This window comes from Emydura macquarii, unplaced genomic scaffold (assembly GCF_026122565.2).
Source record: "Emydura macquarii macquarii isolate MOO-44397 ecotype Brisbane River unplaced genomic scaffold, CSIRO-AGI_Emac_v2 contig_2636, whole genome shotgun sequence".
Lineage (NCBI taxonomy): Eukaryota > Metazoa > Chordata > Testudines > Chelidae > Emydura > Emydura macquarii.
Genome location: NW_027132773.1, coordinates 33,539,949 through 33,551,727, shown reverse-complemented (window position 1 = coordinate 33,551,727; position 11,779 = coordinate 33,539,949).

Genomic DNA, 11,779 nt, shown 5'->3' with positions numbered 1-11,779 from the left:
TTAGCATTCTTCACTATTTCTTGCAGCTCTGAACTTTCTAATTTCCCATATGGGTTATAGATATAAATCCGTGGGATCTCAACAGCATTATATTCTTCTTACTTCTTACTCTTTCATTCTCTACTGCTATATAGTTTAATCTTTCTCTTATGAAAGTACAGACACCTTCTCCTCTTTCTAGTTTTCACTCTTGCCTGTGTGCATTCCAGTAAAAGATTGAGATCCCAAGTTAGTGATATTTCACCATTAATTTCATTCAGAATGACACGAATAGGGTCTATTGACAAGTTGCTAATATACAAGTATTTTTCTGCTGCCCTTGCTATAATTTTCATTTTTTCCAGTTTGTGATGTATAATTTATCACTTCTATCATAAATGCAATAAACCTCTCTTTTTTCATTACTAGTATATCACCTATTCCTTCTGCAGTGTTTATCATATTCTTTATAGAATGAGGCTGTCTGCAGTTCCCCTTTTCCTGTGCTGATTATTTCTTCCTTTTCAACATGAGGCTTTGAGAGTCTCCTTACTGCTTCCTCATAAGAAATGTTTTTGTCTTTTGTATCTCTTTCGCTAGCTTTGCTGAAATACACCCTCTATATGCCTGACTGTGATTACCACCACAGTTACTACATTTGACTTCTGTCCCTTCTATATATTTTCATAGGAATGCTCTACCTTTCATTTTGAATCAGTTGCACACATACAAAATAGGAAATAACTCCCTAAGAAAGAGTACTGTGGAAAAGGATCTGGGGGTCACAGTGGATCACAAGGTAAATATGAGTCAACAGTGTAACACTGGCAAAAAAAGCAAACATTATTCTGGGATGTATTAGCAGGAGTGCTGTAAGCAAGACACAAGAAGTAATTCTTCTGCTCTACTCCACACTGATTAGGCCTCATTTGGAGTATTGTGTCCAGTTCTGAGCACCACATTTCAGGAAAGATGTGGACAAATTGGAGAAAGTCCAGAGAAGAGCAACAAAAATGATTAAAGGGCTAGAAAACATGACCTATGTGGGAAGATTGAAAACATTGGGTTTGTTTAATTTGGAAAAGAGAAGACTGAGAGGGGACATGCTAACAGTTTTCAAGTACATAAAAGGTTGTTACAAGGAAGAGGGAGAAAAATTGTTCTTTTTTAACCTCTGAGGATAGGACAGAAAGCTTATATTAGGGTTATATAATGGGCTTATATTGCAGTAAGGGCAGTTTAAGTTGATCAGTAGGAGAAAATTTCTAACTGTCAGGGTGCTTAAGCACTGGAATAAATTGCCTAAGGAGATTGTCTAACCCACTCTTAAAAATCTCCAATGATAGAGATTCCACTAATGTCTGTCAGGGATGATCTAGATAATACTTGTGCTGCCATAAGTGCAGGGGAGTGGACTGTATGACCTCTCAAGGTCCATTCCAGTCCCACGATTCACAACATCTTGTCCCTTTGCAAACAACTGCTACATGCCCATACCATTGGTTCTTATTAACGCTTTAGGAGGGGGGTGGGGAACATATGGCTTGGTTCTGAATATCTGAAACCATAGTGTTTACTTCCTCAGGTAGAGTCCCTCCCTTAAATGCAATCAGACCAGCAGTGTGGTCTCCTTCTCATTTACTAGTTAGTCACTTACTTACTAACACTTCATCTTTTATGCTTTTGATTATTTCACCTTTGGTCAGGTCTAATGGCACTCCAAATATTATCCCCCTTTATTCAGTCAAATACTTTTGTAGCTGGCAACTTATTTTAATATTCCCTAACATTTTAGTTTTTATTAGTTTGGTAGCTTGCTCTTTGTTTTTTGCAGCCTTCTAACTTTTACAATATTCCCTATGCTTTTTTTTTTTAAACCAGTCAGCTACTTCCACAGGGTTAATATCATCTAATCTTATGTCTTCAGCTAGAGATCTTACAGTTATAAAATTCTGGTTTACTTCCTTCCTCAGCTTTACTTTTTTGCTGATATCATCATCCTCTGATTCTGCTTCTATTCTTTCCCTCCCCCCATGTATCCGTTATCCCTCTCTAACAGACTCTTCTTCAGTTTCCACTGACTTCATTTGGGATCAGAAAAATAAAATCAATCCAATCTAATCTAATCTTCTAATCTTCTCTCTTTCTTTTCACTCTGCCCCTTTCTCCTGTCTTTTTACCAGCCGCTCCTGTTCCTTTTCAGCTGGGCTCCATCTTCAATCAGCCTGGCTATCCCTCAGGTGCAGCCTTTCAAGTTAATTGGCTCCTTTCTCAACCTCATTAACCTGTTCAAGGCTGCTATGGGGTGGACAGTCTGTCACACAAAGCAAAAGGCAGCAGTGTGATGGACAATATCATAACAGATCTAAGGCTCCATCCTTAGGTCTGGCTGAGGTATGATTTGTGCAGGAGCTGGATGGAAAAAAGGGAGTGGTTCTAAGCTACCTTTCTGCTTCTCTGATCCTCAGCCCTATTGGGAGACCAAATTGGCTCAGAGCATGTCTGCTCTAAATTATGCTGGCCAGATTGACCCTTTAGGGAACTTTCTGCCATCTAGGGATTGCTGGAGCACAGTGCACTGTGGCTCAGTTGTCATCTATCCCTGGTCCTCCCAGGAAAGCCCCATAAGCCAGAACGGATTTGGGACAAGGGCACAGAGCTGGGCTTTATTCCATTTGGGGATTCTCTGGAAGTCCAGAGAATCCCTTGCTACCCTATGAAGGCAGCATTCTGTCCCCTTTGAATAGCTGAAGGAGCACAAAGCAGATAATGCTGTGGGCCAGGATCTTGTCTCTAGACTATTGTGAAATAAATGTACTACATTTTCAGCATCTTGGAGCCTAGGAAACTGGACTTCTACCTAAAGAAATCACACCAAAATACACCTCAAAACCTCTACAACTTACCCAAGAAATATATTTGGGGAGAAAAATCTGAAGAGAAGAACAAAAGCCCTGAAAACATAACTGAAGAGCTACTAAAGAAACACTATAGCCAAATGGAAAATACTATTAGCATTACCACCACTCATTCACTGGGTCCTCAGGAGAGCAACAAATCAAGTCCTAACCACAAAACAAGTAAAAAAGCATTGCCAGCAAAAGGGGGGGGGGGTGTGTGTGAAAAAAGTGATTTGATACAGGTTGCCATAAATTAAGGGGGGAAAAGAATGAGAGAACTCTCCAATTTAAAAACCTGAGATCTACTTGATGCTAATCTGTGCTATGCTTACCATGACACACTGCAGAACTACAAATCAGCACTCCAAAAGGGAAAAAAGTGAAAGCACATGAAAGAGAAATTAAGACAAATTGAAGAGGCAATAGACAACAATCCCTTTCAGCATACCTGAGAAGAATGTAAACCAAATCAGAAACCAAACCTCACTGCACAGAATAGAAAAATCTGAAGAGAAAACTTACAAGGCCTACACTAGTCTAAACTGAGAAATTTACTTGAAAACAAAACAGCCTCATTAAAGAAACCATTATACTAAAAATGCCATTTACAAACTTCCAACAACCCTAGACACCCCAATAACTATACGTCAGGGGTTCCCAACCTTTTACTTAGCATGACCCCATTAAACACTGAAAATGTTTGGTGACCCCAGCAAACAAGTTATGCATTGCAATGCTTATGGTATTTATATTTTTCATTTAAAATCATTTTAACATTTTTTAAAATAAAAAATACAACATTGAATACAAAGCCTAAAATAGCTATTAAATCCATTTATCTGACATTTTACTTTAACTGTGGATTATATTTACTGTGCAGTCATACTGTTAAACAACCCTAGGTTTCACGGTTGCTAAACTGAGACTTAAAAGTGTGGGAAGGGGGCACACTGCAGAGATTCTGGGCACTGCTGCTATGTATGGGTATCCAGCAACAGACTGCTGTAATGCAGGCTCTTCCCCAGTGCTGTCTCAGTTTTGCCATGGGTGGCTCTGGCTCCCAGATCAGCCCAGACACCGGAGAATACAAAATGACATAAAGTCACCTTATCCCTTTTCCCCTGGATTGCAAGTTTTGCTGTGCTGCACCTCTTTAGTGCCTTGCAGTAATTGTCCTCATTCATCTTGCTGAGGCCCTATCCACAATATTGTGACCACATCCCCTTCCTGCTCTTCTGCCCCAGGCAGCTCCACACTGAGCACTGTGACACTTCCCATCTCTCCTGTGTCTCCCCACACTGTGCCTCCCTCCTGCCCCAGGCCCCAGCAGTGCCTCCCAGCATTCCAGGGCCGCCACCCCAAGCAGGACACTGCTGTGTATCATGATGTGCCCAGGACTCACTGCGGCGGGGAGGGGGTGCAGGCGGGGAGGACACAAAGCGAAAGGGGAGGAGTGAGGCCACCTGCCCATGACCCGGCCGGGCTGGAGCCCCACCCCGTGCTGCCCAGTGTTCCCAGCCGGGAGTTATAAAGAGCCTTTGTGACCCCATTTTTTATCATTATGACCCCAAATGGGGTCGCAACCCCAAGGTAGGGAACCACTGCTATACAGGAACTCAAGGGAAAAAAATCTTCAGAAAGTCAAACTCAGGAAATTACAAAGCCCAGAGAATGTAGCAAATGAGATGCTAAAACACAGCACTGAGTACATCTGGGAAGCTCTCTCATGTTTTGTTTAACATGACTTTCCAGTGGAGACACTTCCCTGACATATGCTTAGATGGGCCAATTAACCCACTACATAGAAAAACAAGGTTACTTACCAGTAACTGCTGTTCTTCGAGATGTGTTGCTCATGTCCATTCCATTATAGGTGAGTGCACACCTCTGTGCACGGCTACTGGAATTTTTTTCCCCTTAGCAGTTCCTATAGGGCGGCTCCAGTGCCCCCTGGAGCTCCGCGCATATGTCGTGGTATATGAGGCACTGCCAGCCCTACGCCCCCTCAGTCCCTTCTTTCTGCCAACTCCGGCAGCAGGGACGGGGGGTGGGTCATGGAATGGACATGAGCAACACATTTCGAAGAACAGCAGTTACTGGTAAGTAACCTTGTTTTCTTCTTCGACTGATTGCTCATGTCCATTCCATTATAGGTGACTAACAAGCAATACCTTGGAGGTGGGTTGGAGTTACCAGTGAGCTGCCCGCAGCACCGCTCTGCCGACACCCGTGTCTTCCCACGCCTGCTGGACAATGGTATAGTGGGACATGAAGATATGCACCAACCAGGTGCACGAACAGGTGGTGGCTCTGCAGATGTCTTGCATGGGCAGTCTCTCCCACAAGGCTGTAGATGAAGCTTGAGCTCTGATTGAGTGCGCTGTGATGGTTCCCGGAAGCGGCACCTTCTCCTGCTTGTAGCAGAACTTGATGCAGGATGTTATCCACAAGGAGATGCGCTAGGTGGAGACAGGTGAGCCTTTCATCCGATCAGCCATTGCGATGAAGAGTTGCGTCGAGCTCTGGAACGGCTTCGTGTGCTTGATGTAGAAAGCCAGGGCCCGTCTCACATCCAGAGAGTGTCACTTCCTCTTCTCCTCCGAACTGTGAGGTTTAGGAAAAAACACGGGAAGAAAAATATCCTGATTACAATGAATTTGGGAAATCACCCTGGGCAGAAAGGCTGAGTGCAGCCTCAACTGAACCTTATCTTTATAAAATACCATATAGGGAGGCTCTGAGGTCAGCGCCCTAATCTCGGAGATCCTCCTTGCAGAGGTAATGGCCATTAGGAAGGCCACCTTCCAGGAAAGCATGAGCAGTAGGCATGAAGCATGGGTTCAAAAGGGTCCCCCGTGGGTCGTGAGAGCGCCAAGTTGAGATCCCAGGGAGGCACTGGATCACAGACCTGCGGATAGAGCCTTTCCACCCCTTTGAGGAACCTAACCGACATCAGATGAGAGAACAGTAATCTCCCCTCTAGTGGCTGATGGAAGGCAGAAATAGCCGCTAGGTGAACCTTTAGGGAGGCCACCGCCAGTCCCTGGAGTTTTAGCTGAAGCAAATACTCCAGGATCACCTGTATAGGCAAGAGGCTAGGCAGGATACTCCAGGACTCCGCCCAACAGGTAAACTGTCTCCACTTAGCCCGATAGCTCCACTTAGCTGCGTAGAAGGCTTCCTGCTGTCAAGCAGGACTTGCTGGACCTGCGCCGAGCAGGCTCACTCACCTTCAGTCAGCCACAAAGCCTCCACACTGTGAGGTGCAGGGAGTCCAGGTCTGGGTGCAACAGGCGACCGTGGTCCTGGGACAGGAGATCGTGCTGTCTCAGGAGCTCCAGAGGAGGGGCAATTGAGAGGTCCAGCAGCACGCTGAATCAATGGTTGGTGTTGGCCAGGCTGGAGCGATTAAGATAACATATGCTTTGTCTCTCCTGACCTTTAGCAGGACTCTGAGCAGGAGGGGAATGGGCGGGAACGCGTACATAAGGCTCCCCGACCAGCTCAGGAGGAAAGCATCAGAAATCGACCCGGCCTCTTGACCATGGAGAGAGCAGAACTGTGGGCACATCTTGTTCCAGGCTGACGCGAACAGGTCCACCTGGGGAGAGCCCCACCTCTGGAAGATCAGAGACACCACCTCTGGGTATAGCGACCAATCGTGGTGGGGTAAGAATGACCTGCGGAGGCCATCTGCCTTGTTGTTCCTCACCCCCAGAAGATGAGAGGCTATCATGTAGAAATCGTGCCTCACTGCAAAGTCCCAGAGCCGGATGGCTTCTCTGCAGAGGGCTGAAGAGCAGGCTCCCCCCTGCCTGTTGATGTAGTACATGGCCACTGTGTTGTTTGTCAGCACCTGTACCACCCTGCACGCAAGGAAGTGGAGGAACACTCTGTACGCGAAGCGAATCGCCCACAGTTCCTTTACATTGATGTGCAGGCGCCTCTCCTCTCTTGAACAGATCCCTTGTGTGCCGAGGTTGGTACTGATATGGGCCCAACAACCCATATCCGAGGCATCCAATATTAGGGTAACCGAGGGTATTAGCTCCTTGAATGGAATGCCATTTAACACTGACTGAGAGGACCTCCACCAGTCTAGGGAGGCTAGGACTATGGGGGAACGGTGACCACCCGATCCAGAGGGTGTCTGCTTGGGACATAGACCAAGACCAGCCAAGCTTGAAGCGGTCTAAGCTTCAGGCGAGCGAGCCTCACACATAGGTGCAGACCGCCATGTGACCTAACAGCTGCAGGCAATGTCTGGCTGTTGTTGTGGGGCATTGGTACAGATGGGCAATAATGGAGGTTGTTGCCTTAAAGCGCAGTTGGGGCAGGAAGGCTCTGGCCTGGGAAGCATCCAGAGTTGCGCCAATGAACTCTATATGCTGCACTGGATTTAACTTTTGTCTAGCAACAGGCCTAGCTGGCAGCAAGTGGTGCATGTGAGGGTCACACTGTTCTGAACTTGGGACTTGGACCTGCCCTGATTAGCCAATCGTCCAGGTATGGGAAAATGTGTACAGCCTTTCGCCTGAGGTGCGCAGCCACCACCGCCATGCATTTGGTAAACACCCTTGGGGCCGAAGACAGGCCAAAGGGTAAAGCGGTAAATTGGTAGTGGGAGCCGGCTACCATGAAGCTAAGGAAGCGCCTATTACTGGGGAGGATAGATATGTGAAAAAATGCATCCTTGAGATTGAGGGCAACATACCAGTCTCCTAGATCCAGGGAAGGGATTATGGAAGCTAGGGAGACTATGCGAAACTTGCGTCTCTTGATATACTTATTGAGATAATGGAGGTCTAATATAGACCTTAGACCTCCTTTCGCTTTGGGAATGAGGAAGTACCTCGAGTAGAACCCTCTTCCCCCCATGCACTGAGGGGCCTTTTCCACTGCTCCCAGGTTGCAGAGGGTCTCCACCTGAACGAGGAGTTGCTCATGAGAGGGGTCCCTGAAGAGGGACAAAAGGGGAAGGTTGTTGGGGGGAAAGGAGACAAACTGGAGGGCATAGCCCACCAAAACTATACCAAGGGCCCAGCGGTCTGAAGTAATTTTGGCCCACTTAGAGTGGAAGGGCGCAAGGCGGTTTAAAAAGGGGCAGGAGGGATCCAGGAGAATGGCTGAGGCGCCACCTTCAGGCGCACCATCAGAAGGGCCTCCTTTGGTTGCGCATCCACCTTGAGGACCCCTGCTGAGGGGCTGAGGAGGAACTCAGGGGCAGATTGCGTCTCCTAGACCCCCCTATTTCTGTCCCTTTGCCTATAGCTTGAGAACGATCGAGGTTGGAACCTCTGTTGCTGCTGTGCCTGGGGATGCGACTGATGCCTAGATGACTGCAGCATGTAAAGGCCCAGGGAATGCAATTTAGCATCAGTCTGGTCCGAGAACAAGGCCAACCCGTCAAAGGAAAGGTCCTGGATGGACTGCTGGTGTTAGTGTATGTATTGCAGCCTTGCTCCCACTGATGTAAATGCCTTACTACATTAATATAACAACTCCCTCTTTATGAGAGGTCGGTATAGGGCTTATGTTGGTGTTGTTTGGGTGATGCAGTGACACTGCAGATTACTTGCATTGGCTGTTGTCTGTCATCCTTTCTCAATTTCACAGCTTCATGCTAGAGATGAGATATGGACAAGAAATCGGGATTGGCCGGGGCTCTAACTAGAGCCCAGCTGCCCCTGGACTCCCTGATGGGCTGTTGCCCACACCTCTTGCTCTGAGCAAGGCTGTACTTGCTGGTTTCCCTGCTTGGAGCTTGGCTGCCTGTCAAGCTGCTGCCCGGACTCCCTGCTCCCAGCCAAACTGTTGCCCAGATTCCCTGCACCCTGCTGGGAGCTCAGGCTCTCAGTCCCCAACACTGCTCCTCTTAAGTCAGTGGAAGTGCTCTTGATGAGGACGTGCACCACCAACAGAAAAAGGGCACTGCAGACGTGAACCACTGCAGTAATTACTGTGGTGGCTGTAAGTCAACCTTATGTAGGTTGATTTAAGATTTTAGTATATACATGCCCTAAGACTCAGTTGAAAGTCTTTCGTTGCACACTAATAGAGCTGAAATCACTGATAACCAAGTTTAAGTATTAGACCTGATGTGGGACAGTGTCTCTGATGCAAGAGATTTCCCCGTCTGCACTAGCAGTGAGGCTCCCTGTAGGCATGTTGGCTCCGTGGGAGGCCACAGCGGCTTCCTACAAACAGGGAATAGCTCGCGCTTGGCGAGTGAGTAGTCCTAATCATCCACCCTTAGGCAGGGTGAGCAGCAGTTACTCACTCAGGCCCTCAGTCGGGGTGAGCGCACAAAGAGTCTATGGCTCCAACCCCTAGGCAGGGGTGAGCAAATCGCTCAGGCCCTCAGGCAGGGCGAGCGAGCAAGGAGTCTATCGCTCCAACCCCTAGGCAGGGTGAGCAGGCGGATCGCTCCGGCCCTCAGGCAGGGCGAGCGAACAAGGAGTCTATCGCTCCAACCCCTAGGCAGGGTCAGCAAAGGAGGCAACGGCTTCAGGCGGGGTCAGGAGAGCAATTCTCCTGGGGTGGCTAGGGGAAAGGGGAGGGGGACGCAGGCCCACCCATCTCCACTGCGTCCCAGCCCAGGGCCCTAGCAGTGGCAGAAGCGGCTGCCACTGTGCCGGCAGGGCTCCCGCCGCAACACACCGGCTATAAGGCGGCTTCAGCCACAGGCCGTGGCTGTCCCTGGGCTACTTCCTCCCCACTGACCCTAGTACCTGCTTCCTCCGTGGCACGGGGATAGTCCACCTGGTGTAGCGCAGTCAGTCCTTCCTCATCAATGGGGGGTAAGGCAGGAAGCTCCTCTTCAGGGGGCAGCTCCTCCAGGTCGTTGTAGGTGGGGAGTGGCTCGGCCTCGGGCAGCTCCTCCAAATCCTGTCCTGCCACAGGGAGGGGCTCGGCGGCCGACAGTTCCTCCAAATCTGGCCCAGCCTCCAGGGGTGCCCGCCACTCGGGCTGCTCTGGGGTCTCGGCCCAGCCAGGCAGTTCCAGAGCACGGCCCCGGGGTCGGGGTAACTCGGCCCAGTCGTCTTGGCCGGGTTGTCTTGTCCAGCTCCTTGAGGGCCCTATCCAATCCCCGGGCCCAGGTAGGGCCGGGGTTCGTCAGCGGCGGCTAGGTTCTGGCCTAGGCCTCTGCTGGCGGGGCAACACATCTGCCTCTGGCAGCAGTCTGGGGCCTACTGAGCTCAGGGGCCAGGCTTTTGTACTTCCCCTTCCTGTTGGGACTCCGCCCTGCAGCAGCCAATTGGCCTGGCTGGGTTGTCCTATCACGACCCGGGTCCCTTGTTGCCGGGCAGACTCTAGGGCAGGGCGTGAGTTGAGCCAATCAGAGCGCTTGTATCCTTCCTCAGGCTCTGGCTCCGTGGGAGGCCACAGCGGCTTCCTACACTCCCCCACTAACAGCTGAAATCACTGAGATCTGTATTAAGTGGTGGTACCTCAAGACATCCCAGAGAGTGCAAAGCAGCTGGTAGGGTGGCCAGCTGAGTGGTAGGAGGCTGGCAGAATGGAGCACCTGATGCCAGAGTGAGAGCCCAGACAGCAGAGACGGCAAGATGCCTCCTCCCAAACCCCATCAGGGTGGGAGGTGAACTCACATGAATGCACCTCTGAAGTCTCGGTCTTCACTGACCAAAGACAACAATTGTGAGTGGGGTGCAGTAGAGGGGCACGTTAAAGGAATATTTGGTTGTTGACTTAAGAACCTGAGGCAATAGATGCTGCCCAACGTAAACTGGGTGGGTAATTTTACTCATGGTATTATTCTTATTAATCATATTTGCGGTGTTTTCCCAAGTTAATGGCAGGTTAATTTCCCCCTTTTATTAAAAGTTTCTTTTCTACACTAAGACTCTGTGCTTGCGAGAGGGGAAGTATTGCCTCTTAGAGGTGCCCCAGGGGTGATGTGTAATTTTCGCTGGTTACTGGCTGGGGCTCGAGCCAGTTCTGTGTTGTATTGTTGAAAGGGAACCCCTAGATATTGAACCCAGCCCCTGTCACTGCCAACTCCACCTGACAGAAGGGTTACATATAGAAGCATCTGTCTTTGCAGGAACACCAGTGAAGCATTCTTTAGCATCTGCAAATAAAAGAGTCATAAATTACCTGACCGAAAGCATAATACATGAGAAATCCTGAAGAAATGAACCACTAACCACACCTTTACTCTAGAGCAGGGGTGGGGAACGTCCGGCCTGCGGGCTGTATACGGCCCGCGAAATGATTTGGTCTGGACCTGGCGGCAGGGAGGAATTCGGTGGCAGCGTGGTTTCACGGCGGCGGCGTGGTTTCGGGGGGGGGGCAGTGGCCACCGCCAAAACCCTGCCGCCGAAACCCTGCTGCCGTTTGCCCCTTTTCGGCGGTGGGGGGACTTCGGCGGTGGGCACTGCCCCCCGCCCCCCACGGAACCCTGCCGCCGCCGTGAAACCGCGCCGCCGCCGAATTCTCCCCCACCGCCAAGGCTACTATCAGGCCCTTGACATAAAAAAGGTTCCCCACCCCTGCTCTAGAGCCTTTTCCTTAATAACATAGAAAAACAAAAAATGGGGATGAGACTTACAGGCTTTAGAAAAGCTTTTACCTGGTCTCTAGGACTGAATGTTAAATTGCTACAAAAATCTACATTTTAAGTAGTTTTCAAACCATTCTCTCCATCAGTTTCTCCTCCTAAATCACTTGAATTCCACTCCAGTGGCCGTGCTTCTTATTACACAGCTCTCACTAGTCTCTGGAATCTCCGAGAGGTTGCACTCCTCCAGAGGTCAGCGAGGTGCTCAGCTCACCACTGAACTCCAGCAGGTCTTCCTGCCCTGCTCCTGGGCGATAAAATTTTCAAAGGCTCCTAAGTGCCTAATTCTCTTGGGATCATTGGGCCTTATGCTCCTATG